Source organism: Lagenorhynchus albirostris, chromosome 2 (assembly GCF_949774975.1).
Source record: "Lagenorhynchus albirostris chromosome 2, mLagAlb1.1, whole genome shotgun sequence".
Taxonomy (NCBI): domain Eukaryota; kingdom Metazoa; phylum Chordata; class Mammalia; order Artiodactyla; family Delphinidae; genus Lagenorhynchus; species Lagenorhynchus albirostris.
The window spans coordinates 118,680,757-118,698,128 of record NC_083096.1 but is presented as its reverse complement, the minus strand read 5'-3'; the positions used below and the strand labels follow the sequence as shown (position 1 = coordinate 118,698,128).

Sequence of the window (17,372 nt, the reverse complement as noted above, 5' to 3'; positions counted from 1 at the left end):
TCATGTTTTATTCTCTAGTACAGTTCCTTAAAATTGGTGAACTGAATAGAATTCTACTCAGAACTTTTTCAATCGAATTCCATACTTTTTCAGAAATTCTTCACTTTTAAGTAACTCAAACTATAGGTTCCTGCCTGTGATTTCAGACAAAATTTTGAAAGCTGTTTTTAGTCATCTATTCTTGCCAGTTGAGTTGTTCAGAAAATAAGCACAACTGTATATTTATGCGAAGTATTAATAAAAATATTAAAATAGACAAGGACAAAAAAAGCCTTTTTAGATATATCTCTTAAGTTTGACATAAATCCCTCTGTACCAGTATTTAAGAAAGGTTATTTTACACCTATTAATGTAACGTTCTTAATGCTGATGAACTAGCCTATTTCTCTACCTTACCTCCAAGGACTGGAAAATGATTTAAAAAACTACTCTTTTTTTTTTGTTTTTTTTTAAATAAGACTGTCTGTTTCTAATCTTCTGGCCATACTCTGACTCACCACAAATTAACAAAAGCTATCAACATCTCTCTCAGTTCCTTTGTGTCATTTAAATGATCTAAAACCTGTGGCATTAGCCAAATAGGTAGAAAATGAATTCTTGGAATCCAATCAAGTGGTGAAACAACCTGGGTGGGGTTTACAGAACTTTATCAGGCAATGGAATTAAAAGGCAGTTACAAAAAGCCTTAAACTTGAATGGAGAAGAAACCAAAAGACATTGTCTTGGAGTTCCACTGTTATCATATCACGATTTTTGTTAAAGGTTCAATGTGTCCGTGTGCGGAATGAGAAAAACCACCTGGACAAAGGCAGCTTCTGAAGCCAATCAATGTCAGGTTGATAATCAGCCAGTCAAGAGATGGTAACTGGTCTGTGTTCATAAACTGTGTCACAGAAATTTCAACTTGCTTGAGACAACAAAACTATTCCCTTAAGTAACAGACTCTCTGCCAAGGTGAATTAGAATTAAATACTACTAAAATTTAAGTATTATATATCAAACCCACAATATTAATATTTCCATGTTAAGTTTACAACTATGTATTTTTTAAGTTTTTATAGTGTTTAAGAGAACTTTAACATTATAGAATCTGACAGTCTTATAATTCTAAATTTAAAATAGTAACTGACTTCAGCCTTAGGACATTAAGTTTAAAGGTATAAAGTATTTGGTTTGGTTAATAAGCAATATTGGAATGCTTAAGAGAAATTATGACTGACTATAGTTATAAGTTCCACTTATTAATTTTAAAGGAGTTTTAAGTATTCGGGAAAGTCCTGCTTGTTGAAATTTTACATTTACTCTGTAAGGTATATAAAGTGCTAAAAAAATAAAATAAAAACCAGTATAATTAATGTGTAAATATAAGGAATGTAATTAAGTTAAGCAGCAGCAGTAGTGCTACTAACAGCTAACATTCAAAGAGCATTTTCCTAGTGCTCAACATTGTTCCAAGTACTTTACAATATAAAGTCATTCATTCAACAAATAATCACTGAGCATACACCATGAACTAGGCATTGTTCCAAGCTCTGAGAATTAAATCAGTGAACATAAATCAGTGAATTATGAAAACACAATTTCAACCTTCGTGGATCTCATATTTTAATGAGAAGAGGCAAACAATAAATATCAAATATGATAATTACTGTGAAGAAAAATAAACCAGGGAAACTGAAAGGAGGAAGTGCTCTTTTAGATGGTATAAAGAGGGTCACACCAGTAAGCATCATTCGCAGGGAAGTCTATGTAAATGATGCCCCTTGGAAACTCCTTCATCAGGGAAAACCTCTCTAGACCAAGTGACATTTGAACCTAAGAAATGAGGGAGCAAGGCATGCAAATATATAAGTGTATTACAGAAAAAGAAAACAAGTACAAAAGCCATTTTACCTGGAAAGGGTGTTTTAAGGGAGATTTAATCTCTTCAGCAAGAATTACTAAGATACAGTAATCAAAGTGTCATCCCCCCACCCAGGATAACAAAAATATTCTTAGTTTATATGAAACTTGCTCAATTTATTAATAGAGTAATAAAATATATAAGTTGAACTTAAAAGACAAGTTTTTTAATTTGTTAACTACTCAATATTATTTTACCAAAACTTGTAAATGGTCTTCTTTACACCCAAAAGCAGCCACAGACATCAAGAAACAATGATGCTTCATTGCTCTAAGTAATTCATTAGAACTAGAGATCTAAATTTATTTAATGAAACTAGGTGCTTTTTACCACATAACAATCATGGAATAGTCTCCTCTTTAAACAAGGTTGTGTCCCTTCCAGTATGAAAGTCATCTTCCTAGACATAAGAGAAGTAAAACAGGATTTGAGTAGTTGTCATTATTTAATATCTCCCCAATGAATGGGTCTCTTTCTTCCTTACTTATCTTGCTGAGTTTAGCTAAAGCCCTCCCTTGTTGGCTTAAGCATTTTTTGCAAACTTTAACTCATTCAGAGCTCTAGCCTCCCCATATTCCTACTGACACATTTTAGTATTAACCATCAGTTATAAACCATTAGTAATGCAGGTATTCTTGATACGTTTTCTTTTGAAGTTTATTAGAAATTATCTATGTGAAAGTCACAATATTTTCTCTGAATGACTCATGCATTTTTCTCCCCTCAGTGGAAATTTTTTGTAATTTTAATACATGCTCCATTTTTTAAAATAACATGTTTCATTTTTAAGTGCCTTCTATCAATATTGTCTACATCATCTGTGGTCATTACCAATCTTTCTTCTGACCTTTCTGAAACTTGCTTTTCTGTGAATTCCTACCTAATAATTTAAAATCCAAAGTGACACAGTCTCAACTTCTGATTCCCATGATTTCCATTTCTATCTAGGAGACAAAGAACAGTATTTTGGAAAAACATGGACTTTGAAATCAGACAGATATCTGTCACTCACTAGCCGTGTAACAAACTTCTCTGAGTCTCCATTTTGACATCAATAAAGAACAGATTTAATGAGCACCTATTTTATATCAAGTGCCTTATACACTATATGTAAGTAGAAAGTATGTATCATTTATATTGAGGAAAACAAGAGCTTATATATAAGCAATTTTCTTAAAGTCACAGAGTTTCTAAGTACTAGAGCCAGGATTTAAATCCAGGTCTGATTCCAAGCCCATGTTCTTTTTCCTACAACACAAAGAAGAGACTATAAAATGGGTCCACCTGCCCAAAACAAATGTTCAATAATAGTTAATTCCACACGTCCCTCACTGTTCTTCCTTGTTGGTCGGAATCAATTTCATACCAGCAGTTCTCTTCCACATCAGGAGACTAAACTGCCAGCGAATAATGTATCAAAAGCTCTGATAATCTTTATTGTTAATGTATTGTTTAATTAATCCACTTAATTAAAAGTAAAGGGCTTCCCTGGTGGCGCAGTGGTTGAGAGTCCGCCTGCCAATGCAGGGGACACGGGTTCATGCCCCGGTCCAGGAAGATCCCACGAGCCGCGGAGCAGCTGGGCCCGTGAGCCATGGCCACTGAGCCTGCACGTCCGGAGCCTGTGCTCCGCAACGGGAGAGGCCACAACAGTGAAAGGCCCGCGTACCACAAAAAAAAAAAAAAAAGTAAAAATTCTATTACATTATGCCACACGTAATTTTCAGACATTTTTGTGTTAAAAGAGCCTTATATGCAATCATAAAAACCCAGGGTGAGAGACATAAAAAGTCAGGTGGCTGAACTACCTTAATTCAGCATAATGTGCTACTCATCCTCAAAATTCTTAAAACAATGTAGCGAAAAAGGTTTTTTTTTAAAAAAAAAAACTGTCATTCTTGTGAGGTATTCAGATCAAGACAACAGAAATGCTTACCATAGTTTTCCAGAAACCAAGCAACCACCAAACAGAACTCTGTATTTGTCAATATCATCATGGAACTATAGTTTCCCTTAATTATCTTCTCTTTCTCTTCTCCTCATTCTCTCTTCATACGATTGAATAGCCAATTAAGTGAATGAAAGAATGTTTCCTAGGCCTAAACACTACCATTCACATCACTTTGAATCCTGCCAATCAGTTAACTGATTTGAGTGAACAGAAACTAAGAGCTAGAACACTAATTTTTTTTCCCATTTCTTAAAAGTAAGTTAAAAAAAGGTTTATGGATTAAGGTTTATACACAGGTTTTACAACTAATAATGTAGTATGGTACTATATTGAAGGACTTCTAAAATGCACCAGCTGACTTTTTCTTTTTTTTTTTTTTTTGCGGTACGCGGGCCTCTCAGTGTTGCGGCCTCTCCCATTGCAGAGCACAGGCTCCGGACGCCCGCCCAGGCTCAGCGGCCATGGCTCACGGGCCCAGCCGCTCCGCGGCATGTGGGATCTTCCCGGACCGGGGCACGGACCCGCGTCCCTTGCATCGGCAGGCGGACTCTCAACCACTGCGCCACCAGGGAAACCCACCAGCTGACTTTTTAAAAATCTATAATAAGCTGAAAGTGAGACTGACAAAAAAAGAAAAAGAAATCAGATTGATGGAAATGTTCTAAAACTGGACTGTGGAAATGGTTGCACAACAATGTAAATTTACTAAAAATCAGTGAATTGTACACTTAAAAAATATGACTCAAATCCTCCCAAAATAACCTATTATTAATAAGGTGACCAGAATGCTTTCTTATACTATTACCTTGAAATAAACGCCATCATTTAGATTTATTATTCTGCAAATATGCATGCTTACTTGAAATGAACCCCAAGTATAGTTTCAGCACATCGGGGCCTCTAAGTACTGAACTACAACTGTGGTCCTCTTTTTTTTTTTTTTTTTTTTTCCGGTACGCGGGCCTCTCACTGTTGTGGCCTCTCCCATGGCGGAGCACAGGCTCCGGACGCACAGGCTCAGCGGCCATGGCTCACGGGCCCAGCCGCTCCGCGGCATGTGGGATCCTCCTGGACCGGGGCACGAACCCGTGTCCCCTGCATCGGCAGGCGGACTCTCAACCACTGCGCCACCAGGGAAGCCCGGTCCTCTTTAATAAACAAATACAGTTTTTGAATATATGAACTTATCATTGTGCAAAATTTTAAATGAAACACTAACCAGTAAGAGCTGCCTTACTACAATTGCACACAAAACAAAAGTATAAGGGAACAAAGAGTTTGGATAAGTAACACCTTGATGAATAAACTTAAGTGATTTCTATTCTTAAAAACCGAAGTATTCAAATCACAGCTACTTCCAGTTCTGTTTTTGTATATAAAACACAATATTTTAGCAAAAACAGTCCTTGAATATAAGATCTGGAAGAAAATTCAAATGCCACTGTAAAATTTGACACACCAAAAACTCATTAGAATATATGTCAATACAATGGAGCTCGAACAACAAGGAAGACACATATACATGCACATAAATGGTCCTGATGATAGCATCTCAAACCCCAAAAGTAGAGTTTGAATGCTTAAGTTCATATCCTAAACCCTGCATTCAATGCCTGTGTGACACTGAATAAGATACTTAACCTCTCTGCCTCAACTTGCTCATTTGCAAAATGAGGATAAAACTAAACATCCCTGGACTTCCCTGGTGGTGCTGTGGTTGGGAGTCCGCCTGCCATTGCAGGGGACGTGGGTTGGAGCCCTGGTCCGGGAGGATCCCACATGCCTCAGGGCAGCTGAACCCGTGCGCCACAGTTACTGAGCCTGCACTCTGGAGCCTGCGAGCCACAACTGCTGAGGCCCGCGCACCTGGAGCCCGTGCTCTGAAACGGGGGAGGTCACCACAATGAGAGGCCTGTGCACAGCAACAAAGACCCAACACATACATACATACATACATACATACATAAATAACATCCCTACAAGGTTGTTGTGAGGACCAAATAATAATGAATACAGTATTTACATGTATCTAGTATACAGCAAATGTTCAATACTTTTAAATTAGTATTATTTTTATAATGGTAATAAAAATCATCTAGAGCTGTCCTTCACAATGTTCAATATACATTCAAACTGCCTGGGAATCTAGTTAAAATGAGATTGTTATTGAGAAGGTCTGAAATTTCCATTTCTAACAAGCTCCCAGACTGGTGTCAAGGAAGGCCACTTCTGAGTTACAAGGATGGTTCTCAAGCTTTGGCACACACCAGAATCACTTGGAGGGCTAGTTTAAAATAGATTTCTAGGTTTCACCCCAGAGTTTGAGAGAATTTGCACCTTTAACAGATTGCCAACTGAAATTCCCAGGACGATATTTTAAGAAATAATGCTCAAAGGTTCTCAGCTAGGATGTACATCAGAAACACCTGTGGGGTTTTTGTTTGTTTTTAAATGTAGGTGCCCTTACTACACCCTAGTATTGTGTGATCTCCTCATCTATTAAACCTGACACTCATGCACTGTTTTTAAAGAATAAAAACAAAACTTCCAGGCAATTATGATGTATGCTAAAGTTTGAGAACAACTGCCTTATAGTTACACACGAATCAAAATTTCCTTCATGAAATTTTGCTAACTATAGAAAGAAAAGTACCTACCCATAAATGTGCCTGAGGTCAACCTGGAAATTGTCCTGACTCATTCACCAAGAACAGAATTTATTCAAATTTAGTGGTAACTCTATAATCTTTACAAAAGTCAATTACTGGGGTGAAACAGGAATAAAGACACAGACTTACTAGAGAATGGACTTGAGGTTATGGGGAGGGGGAAGGGTAAACGGTGACAAAGCGATAAAGAGGCATGGACATATATACACTACCAAACGTAAGGTAGATAGCTAGTGGGAAGCAGCCGCATAGCACAGGGAGATCAGCTCGGTGCTTTGTGACCGCCTGGAGGGGTGGGATAGGGAGGGTGGGAGGGAGGGAGACGCAAGCGGGAAGAGATATGGGAATATATGTATGTATATAACTGATTCATTTTGTTGTGAAGCTGAAGCTAACATACCATTGTAAAGCAATTATACTCCAATAAAGATGTTTAAAAAAAAAAAAAGTCAATTACTTTCTCCTTCACTCTTCATGAGATGTTCTCCTATAACATGATGCCCAAAGTCAAACATTTAAAATATCCAGGCAAAAAAAAAAAAAAAATTTGTTTTAGAAATTAGTCTAAATTTTTGCATAACGTTTAATTTCCACAGAAGCTCAGCAAATGAAAGAGCACTAGGGTACAAAATGTAGGTACGTGTTACTCTTAAATTATACATGAACAAAACACCTAATTTTGACAGCTACAGGCTATTTATAATATTCTGGTCCTAATAATTACTGAGTGACAGCAAGCAAAATTCGTTTATAAAGGAAATTAAGTGTATCTTCCAGGCTAACTGTGGGACTTAAATGAAAGAAAAACTATGTGCAGGAACACAGTAATAAATCTTTCCTATGCCTTCCTTTAAAATTAAGAAAGTGAAATGGAGGGGTAGAAAAGAAAGTACAAAGGGAGAATTTCTCATAAGAAAGTTACACTTAACACTTGAAGCCAGTCTGAAAGGAGTTGCTAACTAGGTATAGCTGACTCAATTTTTTAGTAGCCTATAATTTGATCTATAATCTGTATACCACAATGTTATAATGTTCATAAATACAAAATAAATATTTTAAAAGTAAAATGACTTAACCTGAGACTTTTTATGAGAGGGGAGGGAAAGGGAGGGGTGGGTACTCACGACATTCTTTGAAATAACAGCAGATACTACAGGATAGCTGTCATAAAAATGTGAATGGGAATCACTGCTTGAAAGGAATTCAAAGAATGAAAAAAAAGCTGCCAACTCATAGGATAAAAGTCCAAAAAGCCATTAACTGGTCAGGAATGCTATACCAAAGTTTTCAAAACAAAATTTTTAAGTAGGAGGAAAAAAAAAAAAAAAGGTGAGGTACTCTTGAAGGCCATCAATGACAGAAATTAAAAGCATCCTGTTTGCCCAAACAACATTAAAACACAAACAGGGTATACCACACAATCTGAAAGCAAAGAAGGTGGTTCTTTGATGTCCCCTTCTAGAGTTCCTGAAAACTATGAATACCATGAGAAAAATGTCTAAGTGCTGAGATGTCCAAGTATAAACTAGATCAAGTTCTAGGATTTCTCAAGTTACTTATATCAAAACAGGATAACAATGCATTAACGCTTATAAAGGAAGTTAAAGTTCAAAACCAGACAAAATTATTCTACGGTACTAGAAATCGAAATAGTGATTTCTCATGGGCGTGGGGAGTTAATGACCACAATACAGCACAAGACAGTTTCCGGGGTTTTGATAATGTTCTATTTCTCAGTAATAATTACACAGGTGTGTTCATATTGTGAAAATTCACTGAACTGTACATTTAGGAGAACTTTCTGTGTGTATTAATATGCTAATCATATTTACTTTTTTTTTTAAAGTGGGGGGGTTATTTCTCCCTCAGGAAATGAAACGTATTACTGCAAAAGCAACATAAAAAATTTTTAGGGACTTCCCAGGTGGCGCAGTGGTTAAGAATCCGCCTGCCAATGCAGGGGACACGGGTTCCAGCCCTGGTCCGGAAAGATCCCACATGCCGCGGAGCAACTAAGCCCGTGTGCCACAACTACTGAGCCTGCACTCTAGAGCCGGCGAGCCACAACTACTGAGCCCACATGCCACAAAAGCCCACGCACCTAGAGCCCGTGCTCCGCAACGAGAAGCCACCGCCATGAGAAGCCTGCGCACCACAATGAAGAGCAGCTCCCGCTCGCCACAACTAGAGAAAGCCCATGAGTAGCAACAAAGAACCAACACAGCCAAAAATAAATAAATGTATTAAAAAAAAATAGTGGAGACCATTCAGATTAAGAATTACAGGTTTGGGGTGGGGAGTAGAGAGTTAATATGGAGAAGTACTAGAAAGCTCCTCAAGGGCTTTCAGTAGATAAATCTCACAAACATACACACACCTTTTTCAGGAGGAAAAAATCTTGGTACCTCCCTCCATAATACAGCCAAGCTAAATTTCACTCTATTTATGAAACACATAAATCTGCTTCTAATGGGGAAGTATATATGAGCTGCAGTATCTACTTTCCTTAAACTTCTGTCCAATTTTTAAAAAAAGTTATTAGTAAGGAGGTAAGTAAATGCCAGAACACAATTAGCAACTGCTATTCCTGGACCACTTCAGTGCCCTTCTGAAAAATAAACTCACCCCTTAGGGGGTAGCAGAATTCTAGTAGAAATAAAAGATATAAATTATGTTCCAATCCCTATAAATCTCATCCCAATCCAAGGTAAAAGGAAATTTCATCACACCTGGTTCCTCATCTGCAATTCTCTTTATGTAATACCCAAGCACAGGACATATGTGTTTTCAAATATTACGTTTTCATACAAAGTTAATCTGGTTTTTCTTCCTAGCAATTATGTAACCATACCATTCTGTAGCCAACAGAAAGTGCTAGTCAATATTTAATAAAATAATAGCTTGGAACATTACAGTTTTAAAATCTAAGTATAAATATCTCACTTTTTAAAAAATTATTTTATTATCTTGAATAATTATTTCATAAAGGAAAAAACAAACCACACCTTCGTAAACAATAAGAACTTTAAACATTTAAAAAGGTCTCCTTGGCATGGATGCCCTCACGAATGCTCACATAGAATTTCTCAGATTCATTACTTAATTTCAGTAAACACACAACATTGCCATCATTCTTAACAGTTGAAAAACAAAGGAATTGTGATTCTGGAACTTGAGTCCTAGAACTGCAAATGAACACTTTTTTTTTCTAAATATTTTAGAGGGATATGATGTCAAGTTGTATATTACTATTTAATGAGGGAAACACCTTAAGCACACATCCTAAATTGTTGATCTCAGAAGTTTATTTCTTTAATTCCACAAAATCTACCAAAGTAGTTTTTCTCTTTACAGCCTCTTGTACTGTATACCTTTACATAGTTTCATATTTTATCTTTTCAAGAAAGGAGAAATTGCTTCATTTAATCCTACTTAATTCTGGTATATGGGAAAAGAATATTTCAAATTTTGGTTGACAAAAGGAATTATAAAACATTGTTTTGTACAAAATAAGCTTTTATTATCCTCAAATTATAAAGTGCTTTCAAAAATCGATAAGAAAACAAACACAATAAAGAGACCAGGGCAAAAGATATTAAACATGTAGTAAGAATCATCTAAAAAACAATACTAATTTTTTTAAGTTTGGGATTAAAAATAAGCAATATAAGATATAAACATTTAAAATGTAAAAATGAAACACGCAAAACAAAGAAAAATTATTTAATAAATAGACTTGAGACAATTACCGATTTGCAGGAAAACATTTACATTCTCATACCAATGCCACATGAGATAAAAAGTTAAATTTATTTAAATCTAACTTAGAAAAACTAAAATAAATAGTATTAAGATCAGTATTATTTATTACATTTCTAGAGAAGGAAGAATTTCGTAAGATCAGAAACAAAACAAAATTAGGCCAATGATTTGATTAGATTAATTTTAAAATTCTGTTTATCTGAAAAACTCACAAAAGAAATACACCTATTAAGCATAATGTTTCACCCCAGTAGTAATCTAAGAAAAAAAATGTTATAATACGGCTTATCCCCTATTACGGTTTTTTTTTTTTTTTTTTTGCAGTACGCGGGCCTCTCACTGTTGTGGCCTCTCCCACTGCAGTGCACAGGCTCCGGACGCGCAAGCTCAGCGGCCATGGCTCACAGGCCCAGCCGCTCCGCGGCATGTGGGATCTTCCCGGACCGGGGCACGAACCCATGTGCCCTGTATCGGCAGGTGGACTCTCAACCACTGTGTCACCAGGGAAACCCCCCGTATTACGTTTTTATAAACAATACTTAATGTTGATGTATAGAGCCAACAGCCACTCCAATGTGAATATAAATTGATCCTTTTGACAAATATCGTGACACGATTTTAAGAGCCTTTAAAATGTACCTAAAAATTATACCTATAATATACTAGAAGATAATACTATAAATAAGAAACACCTTATATATAAATGTTCTTCACACTCTTATGCAAAAAACTAGAACAGGAGAATGATATACATCTACACATGGAACATCATACAACCACTTATAATGATGGTTAAAAATACTCATTGTGAGGCATCCCTGGTGGCGCAGTGGTTGAGAGTCCGCCTGCCGATGCAGGAGACATGTGTTCGCGCCCCGGTCCGGGAAGATCCCACATGCCGCGGAGCGGCTGGGCCGGTGAGCCATGGCCGCTGAGCCTGCACGTCCGGAGCCTGTGCTCCGCAACGGGAGAGGCCACAACAGTGAAAGGCCCGCGTACCGCAAAAAACAAAAAAAAAAACAAAAAAAAAATAACCTCATTGTGAGAATGGGAAAATGTTACCTAACATTAGGTTAAAAGCAGGACATGAAATTAAATATGTTTTATCTGTAAACATGTAAAAGATATATTTTAAATAATAGAATACATCAAAATTTTAATATGGTTATATTAATTCCCAAGATTCAAAATCCTCAAACCAGCCATCAAAATCATTAAAACACACACAAATATACACACTTAATACCTAAATCAAGTGCTATATACCATCACTCTACCACTGAAGGGCGCGTAAGGTTTAAATTAACATATTAAAAGAGACTGAAAAGGCAAGCAAAGCAACAAACAAAATCTACTACAAAAAGAAACATTTCTCACCTCTGGACATTCAGCTGTGCTAAGGATGGAGACTCACTACCAGGATTCAGAACTATACAACTGATTCACAGACAGGTCATTTACTAATTCTAATTATCTGCTCTGAAAATTCCTTCATCAACAAACGTGCTTATATTTAGCCAATTGGTTAATTATTACTGATATCAAATATTAAATGTAATAGAGTCTTACTTGGGAGGCAACTCCTTGAAATACTAAATAAGGAAATAAGTAGATAAAAGCAATAAAATAAAACAAAGAAAATTCCACACACAGCAGCCCCATTTTTTGGGGGGGTATCAGATGACTTCTGTTAAGTGAATTTTCTAGAAAACTGAAATGAATCTATTAAAAAGCTTTGAAAATGTTTACCCTTATAAGAGTCTTCTAAAAAGACACCAATTTCTTAATTCCTTAAACACAGTACATAGAGTAAAAGTTTATTTATGATTAAGATCATCACTGTGACAGACCATGTACTATACTACTCTACAACATTGTGATTCCCTCAGAAGTTGATGATTATAGAACTGTATGTCTCCACGAAATGGCCTTAAAACACTATCCTTTTATAGTTCCATATACTTTTTAATAGTTCTTCAGTAGCCTTGAAATAAGATGACATTTCAGTTGTCAGTGTGCCTAACTCCAATGGCCAACCTTGCAAATTGTAATCTGTGGGCTGAAAAATCAGATAACCAACCCTGCTGGGGCTGCAAAATGTTAAGTTATTTACTCCAGTTAGTAGTTTCTGAATAAAGCTCATAGGCTTGGTTACAGTTATTTTGAAGCCTCAGGATCTCTGCTGTTTGAAATGACTAAAATCACAATCACTCAAAAAATGTTTAATTACTAACTGCAACTTACACATATTCTGGAGTTCCAAAATAATCATAATAACTGAATAGTTTGATAGTCTCCTCAAAGTTACTCAACTCACTTGTCTCTGACCAGAGAAAAATTACCTAAGTAAGCTGAGAAATAACAGATGAAAAGAAAAAGAAGGAAAGAAGTGAGAAGGACAAGTTCAAATGAAATAGCAAAGTCCATACTGCATGGTTCTAGAAGGCAAGACTTATGACTTTGGGAAATATTTACACATAGTGTTTTTTAAAGCATAATTACAGTGGTTATCAGGATATTAACTATAGAAAACTGCACTACAGTGTATACCACATATATATTAAATAGTACTTTAAAAATCAAGACTGGGAATTCCCTCGTGGTCCAGTGGTTAGGACTCTGCGCTTTCACTGTCAAGGCCAAAAAAACAAAAAACAAAACAAAACAAAAAACATGCAAAGACTTGCAGCAAATATTCCTTGTACTTAAACTGACAATGAATTTTCATATGAAATGGCAGATTGTTTAAAAAAGCACCTGCACGTATTTGATATTTCTGGTCAAGTAATTTCCTGTAATCTGTCTTGGACACTGGTTCAGGAAGAGGCATGAAATTAAATGTACATTCTTCATATAATTAATATGTAACATAGGTATTACACTATATAGTTACAAAGTTACAGGTCTATGGAAACTAGCATTGTGTCATATCTAAAGAAAAAAATCCAAGTGAGGACATCATATTATCACTTTTGTTAATATCCTCTGATTACTGAAGCTCATTAGCTCTCATAGGTCACTTCTATGACAGTAATAACTGAGAAAGAGGAAAATAAAATTTTCTGGTTTTTACTCAAGCAAAACTCAACTCACATAAAATATATTTCTCTTCTTCTTGTATTGTCTCAGTATATTTCTACCCAGTATATGGGTATTTTAGTGTCTGTAAAAGTTTGCTAATTCCTAAGATCCTCTACCAAAAACAGTTTATAAAACAAAGTTGTACGAATAGGTAACATATATTATTACAAGGATCAGATGCACATGACAACTCTCAAGGCCCAATTCCCAAGCAAAACTTTGTAAAGTTTGCAAAGGCCATTATAGAACTGTGATCTTTTGAATCCACTGTTATTTTCACAAGCTCCTACTTCTAAAAACATAAAATAAGTAAAGAATTCACAAAGTTCTGATTAAACATCAACTTCAGTTGATTTTATTTTTGGGGGGGGGGGACAGGTGATATCAAGCACATCTGGGGGTGGGCTGAAACCTGTTTAAAAAAAATTATTTAAGAGGAAAAAAATTGCCACACATACTGATTCCAAATTCTGGTCAACTCAAGTCACCCTCCCGCCATCATGAACAGACTATTTTTGGACCATGGCTCTGTCAACCTTCTACCATCCTTTCTTTTCTCTGCAACTTCTCCAATTCCATTTCAATATCAACCTATACACACTCCCGTGTCTCCTTTTCCTCTTTCCCACATCTCACCTCTCAACACTCACTTTTATTCCCCAACATTCCTACTTTAACTATTACAAGAGAAAACTACAGTGACCAAAACGAGTGGTCACTTTTTTTACGTGACAAGTGTGATAAATAATATTGCTGGTAGTTTGGAGGGAAAAATACAAAAAACAATCACAAAATGCTGCTTAGCAACTTTTGAGTATATGTATGTTTGTCTGTATTAACTACTGATGTTTGTCTGTATTAACTACTGATGTATCTTCCACTCTTCAGTTGAGAACTATTTAATTAAGCTGATAACTTTTTAAACTTCTGGAAAACTCTGATATACACACTTGGGTAACAGTTTAGAATATATAAGTTATCAAGAAATATAAACATATAAATATAAATGTAAATAGCACAACGATTAAACATAAAAATATAAAACTCAAGTGACAAAACATTTATATCTTTAAATCTTATTTCACATGTACTTTATTTTTGTACAGAACAACCAGCATACCACTCTACAGTAAAAATAATGCTATCACTCAAGCTATTTTCACAAAACTATACCACCAAAATATCTGTACAAAAAATTTACTTTTTTAAAGCATGTATGCATGAGTCAAAAAACCACTAAATAAAAATATAAGTGAGCAGAAAAAATTTACTGATTGCTAATGTTGTGACAGAGTATCTTAAAACAACACCCCTCCGTTTCCTCCTCTTTGTTAAAAAAAATAAAACACATGGAAAATATCTGGAATAATACATAGCTACCGCTAAGAGTGTTTACAGAGATTTAGGACTGAGGGAGGCAACTTGGTAGAATGTAACAGGAAGAATTTTACCCTTTATTTTTCTCTGTACTAAGTGTAGAGGAAAATAACACGTTTGTAGTTTAAAAAAAATTATGACCGGATTACCTAATTATCTGATTAGTTTGCGATTAATTTACCACTACGAATACTAAATAAATCCAGACTGCTCAAAAATACGAAAAAAAAAGTATACTATAAATTCATCTTTGATAAAACATTGACGGGTTGGAGAAAAACTAATCTTGCGTCAAATTCATTTAAGGAAAAATTGAACTCAAGTTTTGACATCAAAGTTTACGAAGATTAGTTTGCTTTTAAATTCGACTTAAAACATTCCACTATTGCCTTAAATACGTAAACTAAATCAATCATCCCTGAACAACAAAGATGGCAAACTCATAACAATAGTAATCAAAATCCTGTCGGAAAAAAAAACTTATCGATAATTATGAGTTAATAGGCACGTAGCAAAAAAATTAAAAGAATGGTTTTATTCTGACATCAGGTATTGTCAGAGATATAAAGGATCCCTCCAAATACTGCCAAAAGTTATCGTAAACACAAAGTTAGAGTGATGAGGGAGTTATCAATGACCAAATAAATGTGAGTAATTGATGCCCAGAGAGAAAAAATGGAATGCGTTCTATTTTAAGCGTCTGAGAAGGGGCCGTGGAGAAAGGTTCTGCAGCAGAAACAAGCGACAGAATGGTTAACAGGTCTGGAATTCTTCAGAAAATTGTAACAAGGGGAAAAACTGACAAGAACGTCTGTAAGTAAGAGGAACAGTATCCAATGTAATCCTCACGTCTGTGCTAGCACGGCTCCGTACTTCCAGTGAGACGGGGGAGGAACTATCACTGAGCGGGGGAGAAGGAGCCCGGGCTGAGGGGTGGCTTCTGCAGGTGGCGAAGCGCCCGCAGGGGGGTGGGGAGGAGGATCGTGTCGCCTCAATTGGGTCAATGTATTCCCTTCAACACTACAGGAAGATGACGCAGCACGGCTCCCGGCACCAAGAGGCACTTGCCCCCGGCCCCTCCCTCGCAACTTGCCTTGCAGAAAGAGTTGCGGGTCCCAGGCCCCCGGAACCCAGGGCTCCGCCATCCAGGACAACTGCTCTGCCAACAAGGTCCCGCGAGAATCGGGAGATCTCGCGATACAAACCCACTAGCATCTCGCGAGTTTTCCCCAGAACCAACATGGCGGTACACAGAAATCAGTACTTCGGCATTTAGAAAGGGTTTCATTTACGAAAAGAATGTGTATAACAGAGAAAGAGCGGGAAGTCTTTTCCACCTTATATTTCTCTTCATACCCCCTAGTAGAGATGAAAAGCGGCAAACAACCCTAAAGCCTCCGACGACCACGGTTGCGCTACACAGACACAGCAATCTTCTGCCTCAGCCAGCCTCCGAGCCTGTCACGTGGAAACATTCTCGGCGTGCCGGTCACGTGGACCACTACTGAGCGAGCGCGCGCCCGCCACCCTCCCCAGAGCCCTCCCCGCCCCCCTTCTGCCCGCGCACACGTGCGCGCGCCCCCCCGCCCCACGTGGGGGCTTCGCCGTCGCCGCCGTCGCCGCCGCCGCCTCCAACCCACCCCCTCCTAGCACTCGGTTCCAAATCCGGGTCCCAAAGCCGATCATCCCCAAGATCCCTCCTCCTCCATTCCCCCTCCCCCATCTGGCCCCCACCACGTGCCCCGAGCGCCTGCTCACCTTTCGGGCGGGGCCGAGCACCGCAGGCCACTCCGGGAGGCGCCGTCGCCGTGGCCGCTCTCCGCCCCCGCCACGGCACTGGCTCGGCTGGCCGCCGCCGCAGGAAGCTCGACAGCGGCGCTGGGGCGCTTCCAGGTGGGTCCCCGCCTCCCGTTCCTGCCACTTCCCGCAGCACCAGTGGCTCCTTCCGGTCCCCTCCTTTCTCGTCCTTGCTGGGACTGGCGGGCTGCTGCGGCTGCAGCTGCAGCTGCAGGCGCGCTCACTACACCGCCTGCTGGTAACCGCGGCCGGTGCAGCGCCGGCTGCCCAGGCGAGGTCCACCCCCGCGATACGCCCCCGCTCCCGGGCAAGGGTTGGTCTTCTGAGGGCGGGACCCAGTCCATCTCCTACGGCTGACTAACTTGGCTCTAGCCTTGGAGGAAGGGCGTCCCTGGAGCGCCGCGGTTGGAAGTCCGTTTCATCCTGCCTTTTGTGGCCTCTTGAGAGATTTGTACACCGCCCTTCCTTAGTAATGTGGTCTCAGGTAGAAAAATATCTGTGTGTATATTGTATGTGCCCCTGCCTACCTAATCTCCCACCGCATAGGTCCCTCGCTCACCTCTCTGGCTTTCCCTCTGTTCCTACAACACGCAGGCTCGATCCACTTCACGACTTCGCGCTTGCTGTTCCCTCTGTCTGGAACACTTCCTCCAGATTTCTTTTAACTCGTTCGGCGCGTATTTCAGGTCCTTTGTCAAAGATCGATATCTGAGTCTTCGCAGACCGCTCTATCCAAAGGAGCACACTTGCACCGCCGCTTTTGCTGTCTTTACACGCTTACATTTCTTCATGACAGTTATCACTTGCTGACCTTATTTATCTGTCCTCTGCC

General features: G+C 38.3%; 1 protein-coding gene across 5 annotated transcripts in view; it reads right to left on the bottom strand.

The window, feature by feature from the left end:
* ZZZ3 (zinc finger ZZ-type containing 3) overlaps positions 1-16,629 on the bottom strand; it is a 103,181-nt gene extending 86,552 nt beyond the window's left edge. For 4 of the 5 annotated variants that reach the window (XM_060139713.1, XM_060139717.1, XM_060139716.1 and 1 more), the window contains exon 1: positions 16,502-16,629. The gene's annotated coding sequence lies outside the window, so the exon portion shown is untranslated. The remainder of the gene's footprint in view (positions 1-16,501) is intronic. The other variant, XM_060139714.1, reaches the window with a different exon arrangement.
* Positions 16,630-17,372: the final 743 nt, after the last annotated feature.